The following is a 21,446-nucleotide window of genomic DNA, read 5'->3' on the forward strand; positions in this document are numbered from 1 at the left end:
AGATCTTTCCTGCTTCCTCTTGTGGGCATTTAGTGCTATAAATTTCCCTCTACACACTGCTTTAAATGTGTCCCAGAGATTCTGGTATGTTGTGTCTTTGTTCCCATTGGTTTCAAAGAACATCTTTATTTCTGCCTTAATTTCGTTATGTACCCAGTAGTCATTCGGGAGCAGGTTATTCAGTTTCCATGTAGTTGAGCGGTTTTGATTGAGTTTCTTAATCCTGAATTCTAGTTTGATTGCACTGTGGTCTGAGAGACAGTTTGTTATAATTTCTGTTCTTTTACATTTGCTGAGGAGTAATTTACTTCCAACTATGTGGTCAATTTTGGAATAAGTGCGATGTGGTGCTGAGAAGAATGTATATTCTGTTGATTTGGAGTGGAGAGTTCCATAGATGTCTATTAGGTCTGCTTAGTGCAGAGTCGAGTTCAATTCCTAGATATCCTTGTTAACTTTCTGTCTCGTTGATCTGTCTAATGTTGACAGTGGGGTGTTAAAATCTCCCATTATTAATGTCTGGGAGTCTAAGTCTCTTTGTAGGTTTCTAAGGACTTGCTTTGTGAATCTGGGTTTTCCTGTATCAGGTGCATATATATTTAGGATAGTTAGCACTTCTTGTTGAATTGATCCCTTTACCATTATCTAATGGCCTTGTTTGTCACTTTTGATCTTTGATGGTTTAAAGTCTGTTTTATCAGAGACTAGGATTGCACCCCCTGCTTTTTTTTTGTTTTCCATTTACTTGGTAGATCTTCCTCCATCCCTTTATTTTGGGCCTATGTGTGTTTCTGCATGTGAGATGGGGCTCCTGAGTACAGCACACTTATGGGTCTTGACTCTTTATCCAATTTTCCAGTCTGTGTCTTTTAATTGGAGCATGTAGCCCATTTACATTTAAGGTTAATATTGTTATGTGTGAATTTGATCCTTTCATTATGATGTTAGCTGGTTATTTTGCTCGTTAGTTGATGCAGTTTCTTCCTAGCATCGATGGTCTTTACAGTTTGGCATGCTTTTGCAGTGGCTCTTCCGGTTTTCCTTTCCATGTTAAACAGTGCTTCCTTCAGGAGCTCTTGTAAAGCAGGCCTGGTGGTGATGTAATCTCTCAGCATTTGCTTGTCTGTAAAGGATTTTATTTCCCTTTCAGTTATGAAACTTAGTTTGGCTGGATATGAAATTCTGGGTTGAAAATTCTTTTCTTTAAGAATGTTGAATATTGGTCCCCACTCTCTTCTGGCTTCTAGAGTTTCTGCTGAGAGATCTGCTGTTAGTCTGATGGGCTTCCCTTTGTGTGTAACCCGACCTTTCTCTCTGGCTACCCTTAATGTTTTTTCCTTCATTTCAACTTTGGTGAATCTGACAATTATGTGTCTTGGAGTTGCTCTTCTCAAGGAGTATCTTTGTGGTGTTCTCTGTATTTCCTGAATTTGAATGTTGACCTGTCTTGCTAGGTTGAGGAAGTTCCCCTGGATAATATCCTGAAGAATGTTTTCCAACTTGGTTCCATTCTCCTCATCACTTTCAGGTATACCAATCGGACGTAAATTTGGTCTCTTCACTTAGTCCTATATTTCTTGGAGGCTTTGTTCATTTCTTTTTACTCTTTTTCCTCTGAACTTCTCTTCTTGCTTCATTTCATTCACTTGATCTTCAATCACTGATACTCTTTCTTCCACTTGATCGAATCAGCTACTGAAGCTTGTGCATTTGTCATATAGTTCTCATGCCATGCTTTTTAGCTCCATCAGGTCATTTAGGGTCTTCTCTACACTGTTTATAGCCATCTGTCTAATCTTTTCTCCAGGTTTTTTGCTTCTTTGCAATGGGTTCGAACATCCTACTTTAGCTCAGAGAAGTTTGTTATTACTGATCTTCTGAAGCCTTCCTCTCTCAACTTGTCAAAGTCATTCTCCATCCAGCTTTGTTCCGTTGCTGACGAGGAGCTGCATTCCTCTGGAGGAGAAGAGGTGCTTTGATTTTTAGAATTTTCAGCTCCTCTGCTCTGGTTTCTCGCCATCTTTGTGGTTTTATCTACCTTTGGTCTTTGATGACGATGATGTACAGATGAGGTTTTGGTGTGGATGTCCTTTCTGTTTGTTAGTTTTCCTTCTAACAGTCAGGACCCTCAGCTGCAGGTCTGTTGGAGTTTGCTGGAGGTCCACTCCAGACCCCATTTTCCTAGGTATCACCAGCAGAGGCTGCAGAAGAGCAAATATTGCAGAACTGTAAGTGTTGCTGCCTGATGCTTCCTCTGGAAGCTTTGTCTCAGAGGGGCATCTGGCTGTATGAAGTGTCAGTTGGCCCCTACTTGGAGGTGTCTCCCAGTTAGGCTACTCGGGGGTCAGGGACCCACTTGAGGAGGCAGTCTGTCCATTCTCAGATCTCAAACTCCGTGTTGGGAGAACCACTACTCTCTTCAAAGCTGTCAGACAGGGACGTTTAAGTCTGCAGAAATTTCTGCTGCCTTTTGTTCAGATATGCCCTACCCTGAGAAGTGGAGTCTACGGAGGCAGGCAGGCCTCCTTGAGCTGCGGTGGGCTCTACCCAGTTTGAACTTCCCAGCCGCTTTGTTTATCTACTCAAGCCTCAACAATGGTGGACACCCCTCCCCCAGCCTTGCTACCGCCTTGCAGTTCAATCTCAGATTGCTGTGCTCGCAGTGAACGAGGCTCTGTGGGCATGGGACCATCCAAGCTAGGCACAGGATATAATCTCCTGGTGTGCTGTTTGCTAAGACCATTGGAAATGCGCATATTAGGGTGGAGGTATCCCGATTTTCCAGGTACCATCTGTCATGGCTTCCCTTGGCAAGGAAAGGGAATTCCCGGACCCCTTGCGCTTCCCAGGTGAGACAATGCCCCGCCCTGCTTCAGCTCACACTCCGTGGGCTGCACCCACTGTCTGACAAGCCCCAGTGAGATGAAGCCGGTACCTCAGTTGGAAATGCAGAAATCACCTGTCTGCGTTGCTCACACCGGGAGCTGTAGATTGGAGCTGTTCCTATTTGGCCATCTTGGCACCCCCAGCTAGCAAGCATTTTCTATAAAGGGCCAGATAGTAAATATTTTATGTTTTGTTGGTCATACGGTCTCTGTTACAACTGTCATTACTCTTTCTACTACTCACCTCTGTCATTGTAGCCCAGAAGTAGTCATAAGTGTGCTGTATTCCAATGAAACTTTATTTACAAAAACAGGCATTGGGTAGTTTGCCCTGCAGGCTGTACTTTGCTAACTTCTTATGGAGAATCTTTCAAAATTATAACTGCCTTCTGTTGAGCATCTACACATGTTATGTAATGTTATAGGCACATTGGATTGTTTTTTAGCTAATTCTTATGACAAAGAGGAAGCCAAGGCTCAGGAGACTTTAAAGTTGCAGAGTCATTCCTAGAACATAGATTTATCTCCACAGTGATGTTATACTTATTCTTACTCTGAAGTAGAATGCTCTACAAGTTTAAGAACTTTGCTTTCTATATTCTAAAAGAACTTGGTTATAAAGTTGAGCTACCTTGATCTTTCTGAAATCGTTTCATTTCAGATAGTGGCCAAAGAAAACTGACAATTTAAATTGGGGGCAACTGACTAATGGCCTCCAGGCCACCAGAATTTCCCTCAGCTGTTTGCACTGTTGAGATAACAGACATCCTTGAAACCTGCCATAGTACAGCAGTTGACTTGAAGGTCTCTCTTCTTTGACTTTTTTGAGGGGCTATGTTGGTCACTCTAGATAAGATCTTGGAAGAAACCTTAGCGGCATTCTAAGCTTCTGTTTCCAAAATTCAGGACCAGAGGCCAGCAGTACCTCAGGTCTTTGGAAAGGATAGTGGGCAAAGATAAAGATCTTTGATGCTAAAAAGTTAATGAACAAGTTGTCCAGTTTAGCTGTCATCCTATCTTCACCACCTTAGTTCTCCTGGCCTGGAAACAAACTTGATTTATGTAGAGATTACATTCAACTCTGCCTTACATGAACAAGATGATGGATTTCTGTAATCACAATATTTTATGTTATCTCTAAAGTTTTCAAAGGTGAAGAAATATTAGGTTTAGTAAAAATGTAAGAAAGTGAATATTAGGAGCATATAGTTAATAAATGGTCTAGTATTTATTTTAGAAGTTTAAAACACATTTTCCTATTGGGTTTTTGGAGTAAAGTAAGATGATCTACATTGTTGCTGTATCCAGGCCTTTATAGTTGTAAGAAATGTTTGGAGGCTTAGTTGAGAGAAAAAGAATATATTTGAAAAAATGCATTTATCTTTCCTCATGAAAGTTGGTAGTGCTGAAACTGCAAACCTAGGACTGGGAAGGCTGTTGAAATTAGGGAAAACATCAGTGACGTGGCATGTCAGTGTGTGTACTAAAGTGCTTCAGAAAAACAGAACCAGTAAGATGTAGATATCTTCAGAGACAGAGTAAGTGAGTGAGAGATTTACTATAAAAAACTGGCTTACTTGATTGTGGAGTCTGAGAAAGCCAGACCAGGGAGAGCTCAGTGTATAGTTCCAACTGGAGTCTGAAGGCCTGAGAACCAAGAAAGCCAATAGTGTAAGTTCCAGTCTGTGTACAAGTCTGAAGGCAGGAGAAACCAGTGTCCTAGTTTGAAAATAGGTAGAGAGAAAGAATTCCTTCTTACTCAATCTTTTTATTCTATTCAGGCCTTCAATGGGTTTGCCCGATGCCCATCCACATTGGAGAGACCAATCTGCTTTACTCTACTGATTCAAAAGTAATCTCATCTAGAAATATCCTTGGAGACATACCCAGAAACAATGTTTAATCAAGTATCTGGGTCCCCATGGCCCAGTCAAGTTGATACATAAAATTAACTTTCTGTTTGTGTGTGTGTGTGTCTCTGTGTGTGTGTGTGTGTGTGTGAGAGAGAGAGAGAGAAGGTCCTATGGTCACAGCTCTAGAAAATCATTATCCGTGTGTGTGTGTGTGTGTGTGAGAGAGAGAGAGAGAGAAAGAGAGGATTGAGGGGGAGAGAGAGAGAATGTGGGTAGAGATAAGAAAAACTCCACAGCCTAACCCCTCCTTCTCCTCGTTTTTAAAAAGATTTTAATTCCCTTTTTTATTTTCCAAAGACTTATCTAATTATTTATCTATTTATAATGAATAATTACTGATTGGGTATCTGTTATGTGCTAGGCATGATGCTACCACTGGGGATAAAATAATGAGTTAGACACATTGTCTTCAAGGAGGTTACTGTCTATTAGGGGAGATAAGCAAATATATCATTTAAATACTGTGTACTAAATGCTGAAACATGAGCAAGTATTAAATGCTAAGAGAATTCATAGGAAAGACATCTAATGCTACTTTGAGAGTCAGGAAAGGCTTCCTGGAGGAGATAAAATTTAAGTTAAGTAATGAAGAAGAGGGGCTTAATCAGACAAAAAACCAGGAAAATATGTTCAAGGCAGAGGAAACAACATGAATGAGAGACGAGGATGGAGGCTTGGTCTAAACTTTCCGCATTCCATCTACATGATTCAACTGAGTTCAGCATTTTTTAACATCAGGCATTTTAAAAGAAAAGCCTTTATATTGGGTGCCATGAACTAAAAGGAAAAGATGTGGCCTTAAATAGTGCATTCAAAAATCTAATAACAAGAAAGTAATATTGCTTACAGATGGCACATTCTCTTCATCAGAATAAATGTGGCTGGCAGTGAGTAAAGTGATAATGGTCCTTCGTGGCTATGTTGGGTCAATTTTTGGTTACCAGTTCTAACAGAGGAAGTCATTGAGTTTAGTCGGATTCAAATCTTTTTTCCCTGCTTTACTGAGGTATAATTGATGAATAAAAATTGTATATATTTAAGATATAGAACATGCTTTGATATATGTTTACATTGTGGAATGATTATTACAATCAAGGTAGTTTACATATTCATTACCTTACATAGTAACCGTCAAATCTTTATATGAATAAGGAAGAAAGGAACTCTGGCAGTTCCACTAGGGTTCAGCTCTCTTAAAGTGCTCCTTCTAGGCCATAGCACCCAGTTTATCCTTTGCTCCCAAGTCTTTTATGTTAGAAGTGGGACTAATCTCTTGTTTTCTCCTTCTCTTCCACCCTCTTTCCCCCTCAGGTGAAACAGTCACAAATGGAATATCAAGAAACATGCTATGTAAGTCCTGGTTTTGAAATACTTTGTCATCCTAAGAAGCTTGGACTTTATCCTGAGGTCAAAGAAATGAAAAATCAGATCATTCCAGCTGCAGTATGGAGAATAGAGTGAAGTGGGGTAACACTGGTGTAGTGGCACAAATTAAGCATATACGTAAGAGAGGATAATGACCTGAACTAGGGTTAAAGTAGTGGGAATGGAGATAAATAGATAGTTTGAGAGAAATTAAGAGGATAGAATGACTAGGACTTGGCAATTGACTGGATATGGGGGGCCTGGTGAATGAGAGTCAGGAGTCAAGATTGATGGTCAGGTTTCTGACTTGGGCAGTGGGTACATAGTGATGCTTGTATAAAGATTGAGAAAGTAAAAAGGAAAGTGAGTGTCAAGCAGTTTCAAGCAGCAGTCAGCTGCTAGGCTGGCTCATCACACTTCTGTAGATTCCGTTGAGAAGGAAGCAATGAGCCTAGATAGATTTAGACAGTTTATTACTCAAAGCAAAAAGGCAGCATGATCTTCATGCTTTTATGAATTCCCCAAGTCCCATGATACAGAGTGAGGCCCAGATAGATGCTGTATACACAGTGGACCTGTGTCCTCCCAATCTTATAAGAGGCTACTTGCAAACTTGCCCAAAATCATTATCCTGGAGGATGACACTATCTTTGTTATGCTGGCCAGGAAACAAATGTACTCTCTAACCCAGAAGCATATCCTGTCTTTACTCAGAGACAAATAAAAACACCATGGACAATTACCTCTCAACAGTAAGAGAATGCTTTCCGTTTTGGACATAATGAATTTGAAATGCCCATGATATCTAAATAAAGATATTCAGTAGATAATAATCTGTTTTTAAGGATATTTGGTATAGTATTTATAGAAATGAGATAATAAAACAATAAAATATATAAACTTTGGATATGTTAATAACATGATAGTTGCTTGTAAGATAGTTACAACAGGTAGTTACTGTGTTGCCTAATTAAACATCATGATAGCATCTTAATATGTGTAAGATTTATAATTTTATTCATCACAAACTGAATTCACCTAGGCTTAGTCCTCTGCTGCTTATGAGGTTTGATGATCTGCTAACAATCTCAGAAAATGAGAGAGTTGTGTAGTGGCAGTATGTTTATAACACACTATGGAACTGGCCTTATAACTGTAACTTTTGCCTGCTTTTAGTCTAGACCAGCCCTCTTCAGTAGAAATAAGATAAATGCAAGCCTCAAATATGAGTCATATACCTAATTTAAAAATTTCTCGTAGCCACATTAAAAAACCTTAAAAGAAGCAATGAAATTAATTTTTATAATATACTTTTAAGCCCAGTTTAACAAAATACTGTTTCAACATGTAATCAACATGAAATTATTAGTCAGATATTTTACATTTTTTTCATGCTAAATCTTTGAAATCCAGTGTGTATCTTACATTTACAGCTTATCTCAATTTGGACTTGATAGATTGCAAGTGCTCAATAGCTATGTGTAGCTATCGACCACTATATTTGACAGTGCAGTTCTAGACCTCAAGAACAAGAAGTTATATTTTATCATGTATGATGAATATAGTTTTTCTTTGTATGTTAGAGGACTAAATACTGTGGTATGCTTTTTATCTTAAACAGTTGAATACCGAGAATAGCTAACATTATAATGAAGAAACAAATGGCCAGTGAATTTACATGGTATTTAATTTTTTTTTTTGAGATCATGAGTTTCACTTAAAATCAGCTAGATATTACTGTGTCTAAAACAGGCATCTTGGAAGGTAAATTAGGCCTGTAGGTTGTATCATTAGGTCCTTGAGTATAAACCACTCCAGAATTTCACTAAGTAGACCAGGTAACCAGGGGATTTAAAGTACAGTTAATGTTCATCCTTTACCCTTGGGAATACATTACATGTTGGTAGAATTCCATTATTTTATACAGTGAGGTGCCTCATCATTTTGTGGCTTGCGAACATTTCCTTATTTACTATGTTGACAAATGTATTGGCTTCACAATACAGAAGCATGAAACATCTCAAAAACCTAAAAGATTTCTGTTAAGTAATTTAATGAAAAACAGACACTGAGGGGAAAAGTCAGCCATCCTATGTGCCCTCAATACAGCAGTTGGAAATAATATACTTTTGAATGTCTGAAATATGTTAGTGGTTTTAGAAAAAGACTAGGTAAGTCATTTGAGAAACTTAAGAAGACCTACTAAGACACTGGCAATACATGGTAATAACTTACTGAGTTTGCTTTGGGTAAACTCAGTGAGTCATGGAACTTGCTATGCACTTTAGTGAGGATACCTTTAATCCTAATTGATGAAATGCAGTCACTTTGAATTGTATGTTGAGGGAATGTTCTCAGGGAAAAGTGAGTTTCTGTGCTGAATGACTGAGTTAAAGCACTTGACTAGTCATAAAGGCTGTGGGTATCCCTTTGATGTTGATTATTATCTGTGATTGTTGAGGGTTTTCTGTTTGTTTTTTAAAACACTTTGGAAAAGCAAATGGTGAGTGTTACAATTTAAACAGATTTTCTTTTAGAGAATGTTTCAAAGGAAAAGACAAATAGTTCTACTTTATCCTTGTTCGTTGATGCTTTCATTTGATTTCATATTTATTGATACTAACAGCTTTAAACATTAGATTAATTCTATAACAAAGTGATACAGAATTGGATGTGCTATGGGGAATAGTATTGAATAAGGAAGACAGAAGCAGTAGGGTGGGTAGCATCTACTTTGTTTTCATGACCCAGAAGGACTATGTGTATGCCATTAGGCATTTTATGGAGTTTGTCAATACACTATGGTAAAATAATCCAACAAGGGCTAATGCCATGTTTGTGACTTAACCATTGATCGGTTAAACCAATTGTCTTACTTTAGAATGAAACCTTGGGAATGAAGGGGTTATCATCAAAGGAGCTTTACTATAATGAAGTAGTCAGAGAAGGCCTCCCTGAGAAGAGGATGATAGTACTATGACTTGAAGGAAATGGGGGAGTGAGCCTTGATGGGGCATCAGGAGGGGCATTCTAGGTAGAGGGTATGGTGGGTGCCAAGCCCTACTGCAGGAGCATACCCAGTAGTTTGCAGAAACAGTATGGTGACCAAGTAGTCATAGAAACAAAGGGGCTACTATCATTTATTGTCTTCTCTATTTTCTAGGTACTATTTATACAAACTTGACTTGAAATGAGGCAAATAGGGGGAAAAGTGTTATAGTGGAACAATCTATTTTAAACCTTAAAAATCATTGCTTGGAAATAAATCAGAAAACAAATAAAGTGATAGTACAGCTCCAATTATGATGGGACATGTCAGAAAACCATGGGAGTCAGATCCAAGGGCTTCTCACTGGCCAAACTCAGACAATTTGAGTTGCAAAATAATGAGAATAATAGATTTCAATCCATAAAATAAAAATAAAAAAAATGAATTCACACTTAAACAAGTAAGGGAGTAGGATACTAACTGATAAATGTAGGAGGAATGATAATGTTAGAAAATCACCATTTTGCAACCACTATAACCATTAAACAGATTATCAGTGGATGCTAAACCAGTGGATGAGAATCTGATGAAGACCAGCATATTTACAAGGTTCTAAAAAGCATCTATCTGTAAATTACTTTTTAATTACAAAGCATAAAATAGGTTTTAATTACAAAGAACTTTATAGTGGACTAACCAGGTAGATACCACCTTAACAACTTAAGTAATCAGAGTTAACATTGCCAATAATTGGACAAACCAACATCACATACTTCCTGATGTGATTCACTGAGAAGAACACAACATCATTTATATAATATTGCTGTCAAAATTATGTAACCTAAATCTAATTATAAAAAAAATTAGACAAGCCCAAATTGAGGGATTTTTACAAAGGAAATTGCATGTAGTATTTACAAAGGTCAATGTTGTGAAACACAAGGAAAGGATGATTCTGGACCAGAAAAACAAAAATTGCCCATACAGCACATTTTGGGGGCAATTGGAAAAATTAAAATAAGTTCTACATATTACATTAGATAATAGCATTATATCAATATTAAATTTCCTGATTTTGATTATTGCACTTTGACCCTGTAAGTGAGTATCTTTTTTCTTGGGAAAGGCACACAGAACTGCTTACAGGTAATGAAATATGGTATCTGCAATTTACTCTCAAACAATTTAGAGAAAAAAGTTATACATAGAGAGAGAAGAGAAAGGGAAGGGGAAGGGCAAGAAAGAATGATATAGCAATTGTGTCAAAATGTTAACAATGTGGGTCAAACACATACAGGAGTTCTTTATACAATGCCTGAAACTTTTCTATAAGTTTAAAATTATTTGAAAATAAAAAGTTGGAAACAAAATGTGGTAGTGGGCTGGATGAATTGGGCCAGGAACTCCCCTTCTGTTTGGTGCCCCTCTTCGTCCGTTTTCTTTTAAGAAGGACCCTGGGGCACCCCTGAAAATAATTTGAAGATCATTGCACTAAACTGATCATCCCTTCCAGCAATGAAAAAAGGCAAAAGCCAATAGTTTTATAGGTAATAAGAAAGGACACGCTAATATTTCATTAGCTGTAAGAAGAGACTACTTGTCCTTTTAATTTTAAATATTGCTAATGTGCAGATATTATTGGTAAGTATCGATAGACACCAAAAAAAGAGCATATGGGAAAAAAAGAGCATATGGAAGAAAATAAGGCAAAGTCTATACTTGGCCTGAGGGCTCTGGGAATTGTGAGGGAGTCTGCATGTAGGTCATTAGGAAGATTTTTAAGTAGCGGCAATAAATTTTACTTTTGGTAAAAGTAAATACATGAAACTGAAATGAGGCATAGGAAGGAGTGAAATGTGGAAACTCTGATCAGCATGATTTAAGTTTATAATCATAGTAAGGATGGCTCCTCTCACTAAATGACAAGGTCATAGTGACCTTTAAAAGCTAGAGGACAGATGAAAAATGATTCAGAATAGACAAGGAAGCAGTCAAAAGCATTGAGCAATGTCAAAAGCATCCTACTTCAGGCCACTTTGACACTTGTACTGAGTCGGTACCATCTATATACAGTCATGCGCTACATAATGTCATAGGTTTGTATAAGTCCATCCTATGATGTTCACATAATGATGAAATTGCCTAACGATGCATTTCTCAGAACATATCCCTGTTGTTAAGCAATGTGTGACTGTACTTGGAGATAGCATTCATTACATCAAAAGAGAGGAACCCTGCCTGAGCCAGGTATCATTTCTTTGTTTCTTAGAGTTAACAACATAATCCCCAGTCAGTATAGTACTTTGAGAAGAACATAATTTGAAGGTCTAGAAAACAATGTGGAACTACTGGAATTATGGAATTATCATAGGCATGTAATTAGCATATAGATTGTTTTAGGTTGACTATAAGGGAATTCTAATTTCCTTAAAGGAAAAAACCCAACAAAGGAGAAGAAAATAAATTATCTTTTGACCTAATTCGTGTGCTAAATACTAAAACTTTATATCTCACTGAGAGATAAGATATAACAAAAGTGGGGAAATTACTCTATAAGATATGAGGGAACTTTGTTTTCAAAACTGCCACAATGTATCAGAAATTATAAGGGGTGGTCATGGCATAGGTGAAGCATGAAAATATACTTTATTAAAAGTCAAATAATGCATATATCAAAATGAACAAGAAGAGGAGTAATGCTCACAATGTATCAGTGATCGCATGTACAAAACCTGTGGTTTCTTGGCTATTTGGAAAATAATAAAATGAAAAATGACTTTTAATGGACAAATGTGATACGCTATTATAAAATGAGCCTTTCTTAAAGATTAGGAAAAATAGAAATTACACAAAAAGATATGAGAAAATCTGTAATTTAAACCTTTGTGGGCGTGGTATGAGAGCAGGTAGTACCAAATTAAGGAGGAAAACAATGCTGACAAAAGAAGCTGGAATTGTAGGCAGCATACAGGCAGGGTGCTTTGTGAATTTCTGCCAGGGAACAGCTATGAAGCATCAGCAGTAGTTGGAATGAAGAAATAGGGGAATGGATAGTTTAATGACCATTTAAAATAGTTACTTTGCTCTCTAAGATACGATAAGAAGGGTAACCAAACCCAATGCTCCAGAACACAAGTGATTGGCTAAAGGAGTCAGGAAGAAGCATTTGTTGTTCTAGTTGGTGTAGCCTTGCTCAACTACTTAGGTACGGTCTATGTGTTCCTTTCCTAGCACCAGGTATTATCTACTGCTGTCTGCAGAATTCAGACATGGAGGGCTCAATGGTGTCCCCTGGTCTTTGGAACATTCTGTATTTTAATGATCATGGTAAGTGCTTGGAAAATATGGAGCAAATACAGAGATGTTGGTGTTTCAGTAGAATTAATGACCACGTCTGCTTTTTGACTGGTGTTTCCATTGAAATCATCAGGTCTAGTTATGATTTCCTAGTCAAATTTTACTAAAACAATTGACTATATATAACATCTTTCATTTTTTATTCTTATAATGGACTAGGTCTTAAACACTGAACCACAGTTCTGCCCAGTGAAAAGCACAAGTGTTCTAACAAGAAATAATAATAAATAAGATGTAGTATTTTTATTTTGTCAAGTAGTATACACGCATATAGTGCATGCAGGGATTCAGAATACAAGATTGCTTTAACAGCAATCAAATTTTGGTAGAATTTACTTGATTTTAACATCTTCCTTTTAGGCTGGTATTTTAAAGAAGATCAGAAAAATTACTCATTCTGGGAACAAAGACTTTTGAAAGCTGTCAGGTTACTGACAGTTATGATGAGCATTTATTTCCGGCTTATAAAACATATTAATCAAACTCATTTACAGTGTGATGGTCCAAAGAGGGTTATTTTATTTTTGAGAGATACTTTAAGTAAGTGAAGAGCACTGGTAACATATACTTCATTGATACAAAGAAAAATGTGTTTTTCGTCTTCAAAATGAGTAAATACTTTTCTTGGGTTTACAGAATGAAGCATACTGCAGGATTCTGTTTATTACAAGACTATTTGCAAAAGACCTCTGCACCATTCATTGCACCTTGAAAAGCACTTGAAAATATGGGTTGCATTTGCAAACTTCAATGTATGACATGGAAATCTGGCAAGCTGCCTGGCATCTACTTAAAGGATTGTCATTCTGGGAAAAATAAATTTCTCTAACTAGACAAAAGTCAATGTTTTCATGTTTTACTGCAATCAAACTGATAGAGCTGACAATTTAATGTCTCAACACTTAAAATATCTGTGGATAATCAGTTACCTCAATCAATCATAAACACAAATCCGTCTATTTTCAAAGCTTGTGTCTGTGACTAAGATATAAAACAGTTTGGTGAGACCCATCCCCCACAACACCTCATCATCTCCCCCCACCATCATCTCAGTAGTCCTGATTTGTCTTTAGCTATGCAGATATTTATACACATTATGCATCTGAAAATAACTTTTAACAACTCAAGTGTGATCAAATTTAGAAAGTTTTCTTTCACTGTCCTGTTTTATTTAATTTTTATGGGTAGTTTATAGCCTGTATGCCTGTCAGAAAAATGTGTAACTGTGCTGGCATTCCAGCTGAAGACATCATTACGAGTGAAAAAATGCTCAAGGCTTTTTCAAAGTGGGTGCTGAAACATATATTTCCCTTCTCTGACTCCAGGGGATGCTGGTAGCTACCCCAAACAGAGGTATTTTGGGGTCAAATGGTATAGTGCTGGCCCCTTAGAATTTCCTGGCAGGCACACCGGATGACTCGTTTCTGGACACTCATCGTAATGATGATGATGACAATGATGATGATGATGATGATGATGATGATAAAGCAAGGGAGACAGTGACAACACAAAAAGGTGCCTGAGAAATTGGATTCCAGGTAGGTCTAGATTTGGCAGAACTGACAGGTTCAGTTCACTAAGCTTTGGTATTGATAATGACGGGAAACTTCAGACAGTTTTAGAAATCTGTTTCTATTAAGATATGCCATGGCATTTCTGCAACATGAGAACAAGTTTACTGGGGCACACCATTCTTTCAGCATAATAAGAATTGATGTGAGAATTTTACATTCCGAACAGATAATTACTCTGAATACTGAATAAGCCAAATTTCTTGTTTGGAGTATTTTTTGATATATTTTTAATGTAATGGTGTATATGTGTGTATATGTATATATCGACACACACATTCACCACCAATGCCTCCTTTTTGTTTCTTTGATTATTTGGAGCTTTGCAATCAAACTAAGCAGTTTTAGAACCCTTGGGGCAGCATCTTTTAGTTCCCCGTCAGGCAGCGTTGCAAAACAATCAATCTTGCTCTCACTCTCACTTGGCGGAAGTGCCACGACACGAAGAGTGCAGTGCTTTGCTCTTGCCATGAAGCCTGGGTGACAAAAGTTTTTACAAGAAGCTGACTGTATTTGGGGTTATGAATATGCAATGACTCTCATTAGTATTGAAGCACCAGAGCAGGGGCTGACATCCCCCGCCACTCTGAGTTGCTGCAGAATCGGCTAATGAATTGTCTCGCTCCCTCACTCACACAGTCTGCTGTTGTGGCTCCTGAGTTCCAAGGGGAGTTGCCCATTTTGAGAAGACCATTGACTGCAAAAATTAATTGTCAAGGACTACTCTTGATTTCGTGAAACAATGTGTAGACAGTGCTTAGATTGTCAAAACAGAAAAGCACTAAACTCTGTATAAGATAATATCATGAATAGAAAAATTTAGAGAGAGACACAAGAAGGTATATATTATGTACTTATATTCATCAGTGTGTACAGATATGCTTCCATCCTGGATCGTTGTACAATATGTGTGACTGTATATAGATGAAACCAAGTCACAGAAACCTGACATTCTGTTGGTTTGTCTATTATCCTTCCAAATGGAACAAAAAGAGATGATAGAAAATTCCCAGAATGAATAGGGTTGAAACACAAAGATATTCCATCAATTCTTTACCATATTCTTTCTTTTGTATTCTTGGGTCTCTGCCAAACATTTTGCAGCTCATACACATACCATCTTTCATGAATATGTTACTGATAAGGATATGTTTATAGCCACTGATTAAGATATCTGAGCTGATTTGCAGTGTGTAAGAAGATGCAAAAGAGCTCAGAAACCATTTAGAATGTCCCCTTTCAATAGAATAAATTAAATGTGTTTTTCCACATCCCTCCTCCCTTGAAATTTCCTTTCAACTAGAAGAGCACTTCTGTGACTTGCTGCAGATTGTAAAGGATGGATTGAATTGAAATTGATAATATATGCTAAAAGGTAAGGGATATTTTGTAAGCTGTGCAAATATGGCAGTGAACAAAGAGTTAAACTCTTATATTAGGATGCTTGCTTCTGTGGTCATTTATTAATCTGCAATGGAAAGTCATCCCTTGCGAGGAAGTAGATATTTGTTATTTTATAGAGTTTTAGAGGTTAGTGTTATTATAATTGCTGTATCTGTTTGACCCATCACTGGAAACAAGAAAAAATAAAGTGAAAGAACCATGTAAATATAAGAGTACCAAGAATGAATATAGCATAAAAATAAATGCAGCTCTGACAAAAGTGGCTCAAGTATCATACATCAAACACTTGTTACCTCTGCTGCCTTTAGTGACTGCACATGACTAAGAACAAATCAGTGATAAAATCTTAAGAAAGATGAAACCAGTCTGGGCCGTTGCAAAGACCATTAGTCATTCTACAAAGCCATAATATTATTTGTTCAAGTAATCTTTGGCTTCCTATTTAATGGACATAATATGCACTCCATTCCTAGTTCAAAGCCACAAAGGGAATTTTAAAAAATTGGATACGTCTTAGAGAGGACCAGTCAGACCTGATCACAAAACAAGCTGCTAAATTATTCAGTTTTATTACTAAATTTGCATTCTAGCTGTACTTCAATGCAAGTATAGGGTTTAAATATTTTACTGTTTTAAAAATACTTATATAATCAGAAATGAAGTACCTATACAATCACAAGCATTTCCTGATTTTTCTGATGCCATTTCCCTACATATCCAAACATTTTCTATTACAAGACAAGAGTCTACCTGGGTACATTAGGATAAACTAACTCTTATATAAGGAGCACACTTGCATTTTAAAATACAAGAGTGGAAACAGATCCATTGGAACAATTATGGCTAAGCACAACCCATTCAGGTTTGATAGAAATATTAATATCTGTTACTATGAATAAGATAATCACATTACAAGTGAAAATAGTTTTAATTGAAATATGGTAGTTTTGATTTGGCACTGTAATTAGCATCTGTATTTAAAACTTTGTGACTGCTGTGAACATTATGGAAGATTTATATTAATATAATTTGGTGCTTGTTGCTTTTATCAAATATTGGTGTCTAATGAAATAAAATGCAAATAACTTGGGCTTCTCACATTTTTATGAGTGATTTGCTGACAATCATTTGCTGTACCTCCTTTTCTACACACAACCATAATACAATTGTAAGAGCAGGTGAAACAATATATTACATTGTTTCTATTTATATTATATTAAGCTGTCTTACTACAAACCTGAAATAGAATTTGGATACTTAACAAGAGAAAAGCAAATATGCATATGGATTTAGGCAATTATTTGATTTCTCATTCTATACTGTATAGCATCCATAACCATATTTAGTATTTTGATATAGTTTATGAAGTGGACCCAGAATTGGAGTACCCTACAGCAGACAAAGTGCTGGAAGTCACAGACACATTCATCCTCCCTCGCTCCCTCTCCCCCGACCTCTCTCTCTCTCTCTCTCTTTCTCTCTCTTTCACATACACATGTATGCTCTCACAATGGGGAGGGAAAAGAATGAAGAAGAGTTCAGCCTTTGATGAACTTACCTAGAATTTTGCCATTAGAAACTATTTTAATTTAAAAACATACATGTAAATTTTGTCCTTTATAGTTTAGTATTTTTTTAATTTACATGTGAATGTGGGGCACCATAGTCATTTCAGTCTTTAGGATCTTTAGAGGTCTTGGTCTGAACTTGGACAGACCAAAGAATTTACTGTCAGCAAGTGCTATTTATACATTTCCTTGTCAGCCATGAATTAACAATTATTGAGTACAAATCTGGGTGCTGAGGGTAGGGAGAGGTGGACTAGGAAAATACAGAAAACAGAATCTTGGGTACCAGGAAGTTTATAATGTAGCTGGGGTGAAAGATCATGGGTAACAGTGGAGTCTCATTTACAGGGCTAGATGTGAACAGTAGATTGGTTTAGTGCTCCCAAAGTGCAGAAGTGTTTCAGGGTTGTCACTGAGATGTGAGAACAGCCTCAGGAGGGACAAGTATAGGGACTTCTCATAGGAGTTCCTGCTTGGATTTTGGAAAATTAAACATTTTATTAAAACTTGGCTTTACTTTGAAACGATATAAGTGTGTCTAAAACTCATTTTATTTTGATTTCAGTGGCAACATTTCCTTTAGAAGTGATATAATTTACAGTTTATAATTGTGTGTTTTGTAGTGTTCTTTAAATTTTTCTCATTAAAAAAAATTGTATCCTTAGGTAGGGAGGAAAAAATTTGTTTACTACAATTACAGTTGCCCCTTTTAAATGAAGGACAAGGGCAAAGGATTATACATGAAAAAGATCAGAGTAACATTTAAATAACTCCGTTTCTTCCTTAACTAACTCTTCAGTAGTCTTGCCTAGGTATACTTATAAATGGTGATTCCATATCAATGCCCAGAAAAATTATGCAAGTATGGACATATTGATGCCCAGCAAAAATTATGCAAGTCCCAGAGTCCTAAATTATGCAGTTCCCAAGTCCTGTATTACCAGAAATGGTCATTATATGCCCTAGGTGGGGAGCCTTTTATTACTTGGTAGGGTCTCTAAAAACGGATGTAACTGTTTAATTACTAGCCACAAGTCCAGCTCTCAGTAAAACTGTGAAGTTGTTTATCTGCCACTCTTTTCTTTGACACTCTTCTTTCTTTTACCTTTTTCCCACTCTCCTCAGATGGCAATAAAAAGGGCTTGCGGTTACCCCCTGCCAGAGGCATTTGCTTTTTAAACAGGAGACTTCGTGATTTGATATAAGTGTTGGGTGTATGGCAGGTACTGTGCTAGCTGCTTTACATGGGTTACTGCAACACAGATAATTGTATGGATGAAAAAAATAGTGCAGAGACACGCACAAAATGAATTGTCAGTATCACACATGTAGTTAGGTTTTGAGTCCTAGTAGTATTTTTGACTCCAGAACCTATGTTGTTTGTATTACATCAAAACATATTCAGACCTTGAATAAATTATGCTGGAAGTTCAGGCTTTGTGCCAGTCCCACAGGAAAAAATGCTTTTGGCTCGGAGCATTGCCCTGCCTGGTGCTCTTCAAATGAGATGAGGTGGGCCGGGTGTGGTGGCTGACGCCTGTAATTCCAGCACTTTTGGAGGTCAGGGTGGAAGGGTCACTTGAGATCAGGAGTTTGAGACCAGCCTGGCCAACATGGTGAAACCTCGTGTCTACTAAAAATACAAAAATTAGCCAGGCATGGTGATATGTACCTGTAATCCCAGCTACTTGGGAGGCTGAGGCACAAGAATACCTTGAACCCGGGAGGCAGAGGTTGCAGTGAACCAAGATCCAAGATGGCACCACTGCACTCCAGCCTGGATGACAGAGCGAGACTCTATCTTAAAAAAAAAAAAAAAAAAAAATAGGTGAGATAGATCTAATTAGTTCTGCTAACTCATGAGGCCAGTTTTGTATTTGCACCTTAAATCTGTTTTAATGTAGGCATATTCCAGGGAGACTTTAATCTTTGTTTTAAATTAATTTAATTTAATTTCTTAAACGTTTATTGAATGCCTGTTCTTTGCCAGACATTGTGCTAGATGCTGGTGGTACAAAGACAGTCTATTTAAGGAGAAAGACTGTATAAGACATTATAAATAACTATAATACAATTCACTAAATGATATAATAGAGGCAATGCAAGGGATCATGGGAACATATGAGGGAATAATTAATTATGCCTTGAGGGAAGGTGTCAGGGAATGCTGTATTTGATCAGAGCCTTGAAGGACAAGCAATAAGGATTTTCCAGAAGGACAGGAGGAAGTTGAGAGTTCATTTTAAGTGATGGGAACAGCAGGAGCATGTGTGTGAATATGCCTGGCATATTTGGTGGATGGGAAGGGTTGTTTGATTGTAAAAACAGTCACCAATTTCCCTTTCCTGCTTCTAACTCCTGGCAAAGTGACATTGCAGATCCATCCATTAAGGGGTGGAGTCTCTTTCTCCATACTGAATCTGGGTTGATCATATGACTTGCTTTGACCAGTGGATTATTAGCAAACAGCGCAGAGACTAATGCACTGGGGCTTCTGCACTTGGAACCCTGTGACTGTATTGTCAGTGAGCCCAGGTTACTGTGCTGCAGGATGAGTGGTCACCCAGAAAAGAACTGAGGCTCTTGCCAACAGTCATCGAACTGCTAAACATGCGAGTGAGATCATCTAGTTACCAGCTGATCCACCATTTGATCACAAACACATGGGAGAGTCCAGGGGCAATCAGTTGTCAGCCCAGATTTCCCCTGATCTCTCTGGGGTGTCAGCTGATACAGAACTAACTGCCCAGCCCATTCACAGACTTATGAACTAAATAAAATGTTGTTTTAGCTAGTAAATTTGGGGTGTTTTGTTTTTCAGCAAAGCTGATACACAGAACTTACATGTAGAGTACAGGAAATGTAGGAGAGGGAGAAGCTAAAAATGAAGAGAATGTTAAGGAGTTTAAGATATCTGATACCATATTAAGGAGTTTAGACCTACTTTCTAGTACCAAGCTTCCCAACGTCATTGATTCATGTACTGCTTTTATCTTTTTTAAAACATCTCACACTACCTGAATAGATTAATTTTTCTTGAAATTTCGTGAGTTTTATACTGAAATTTATTTTTAAAGCAAACTTAAACTTGACACCCAGTTTGATGTGTTAATTCTGTTTTTTGAAACGTATTAAAATATGAATATTTAAGAAGTTGGTCTGTTTGCTATCAGAAATCATCTTGTATATTATGAGAAGTGCATTTAAGGATTTCCTGCTTTAATCAGTACGAATCAGAAGCACGTGGAGAATAGTTTGAAGTGCAGAGGCTGCTGGTAGGGAGGAGTGAGGAGGCTAATGCAGAGGTCCAAGCGGAATATAGTAAATGGTAGGTAGATACACTTGAAATGTGTTCTTGAGGAAGAAGAGAAAGACCTGGTGACAGATTTGATCTATGTGGGGTAAGAATGGGAAGTGTGAAGGAGAAGGAGTATAAATATGACTTGGATCATATAGTAAATACTAATACTATTAAGAAAAAGGAGAGAAAAATATAAATTATATAATTTATGATTTAATTTGATATAAATTATAAAATATATATTAGAAAATATAATGTACTTGTAGAGTTTGCAGTGGTAGGTCATTTGAAAACAGGTGTGCTAGGCATTTGGACATGTGGGTCTGGGCTTAAAATACTATTTTTGAAGTCATCAGTGTGTAGTTGGCACATAGTTGAAGTCATGAGAGTAGATGATATCATCTACAGGAAGTATTTGGTACAGAGATCTCCAGCTTTTGTTTTTTTCATCCCCAGACTCTTAAGAGAAATAACTTACTCCAGCTAGAAATAGTGAGGGGTTCACATATGTAATGATTCTCAAATGGGAGTGGAGGGGATCTGTGCAGTGTGAAAAATATGTCCCCCACTATTTTACTATACTGCTGCTCTCTCCTTGTGGGTTTAATGAAATGAGGACCGTGGAAGAGGAATTAGTAAAGATGTGAGCCACAGTGCTAAATTTTGCAGAGAAATCTAGTAGTATTAAGATTATTATTTAACCAATGCTGACTCATGAAAGTATAGTACTTGGCATATAATAGGAGAACAGTAAAGGTTTGAGTGAATGATTTATGTAGAACTGTTTTGTATTTGAAACACTCCACAAGCCTTCAGTATTAAAGTTAGACAAGATTTGTAATTGTACTACTTTGGACTTGGAAATCAGTGTGGATTTTTAAAATTTTCTCTGTCCATGGTCAGTAGCTTACAACAGTGCCTACTTGGGCACCATAATCCTGATCTCAGTGCAAAGCAATGTTTGAGCCTGTATTCAGGAAATAATGCTGGGGTAAGGCTGTTGACTGATGTCTGTTTTATGGCCACTCCACATGTGGGCCTCCTGCCTCTGCCACCTATGGTTCCCAGAGGCAAGTTACTTGCCTTATGCTGA

The 21,446-nt window shown here is 37.3% G+C and overlaps 1 long non-coding RNA gene across 1 annotated transcript in view; it reads left to right on the forward strand.

Moving 5' to 3' along the window:
* The window catches only part of LOC105546305, a 162,435-nt gene that overhangs the window by 128,127 nt on the left and 12,862 nt on the right, over nucleotides 1–21,446 (forward strand). The window contains exon 6 of the long non-coding RNA XR_001007074.1: nucleotides 6,110–6,148. This is a non-coding gene — a long non-coding RNA (uncharacterized LOC105546305). The remainder of the gene's footprint in view (nucleotides 1–6,109; nucleotides 6,149–21,446) is intronic.

This window comes from Mandrillus leucophaeus, unplaced genomic scaffold (assembly GCF_000951045.1).
Source record: "Mandrillus leucophaeus isolate KB7577 unplaced genomic scaffold, Mleu.le_1.0 Scaffold353, whole genome shotgun sequence".
In the NCBI taxonomy this organism is placed as follows: Eukaryota; Metazoa; Chordata; class Mammalia; order Primates; family Cercopithecidae; genus Mandrillus; species Mandrillus leucophaeus.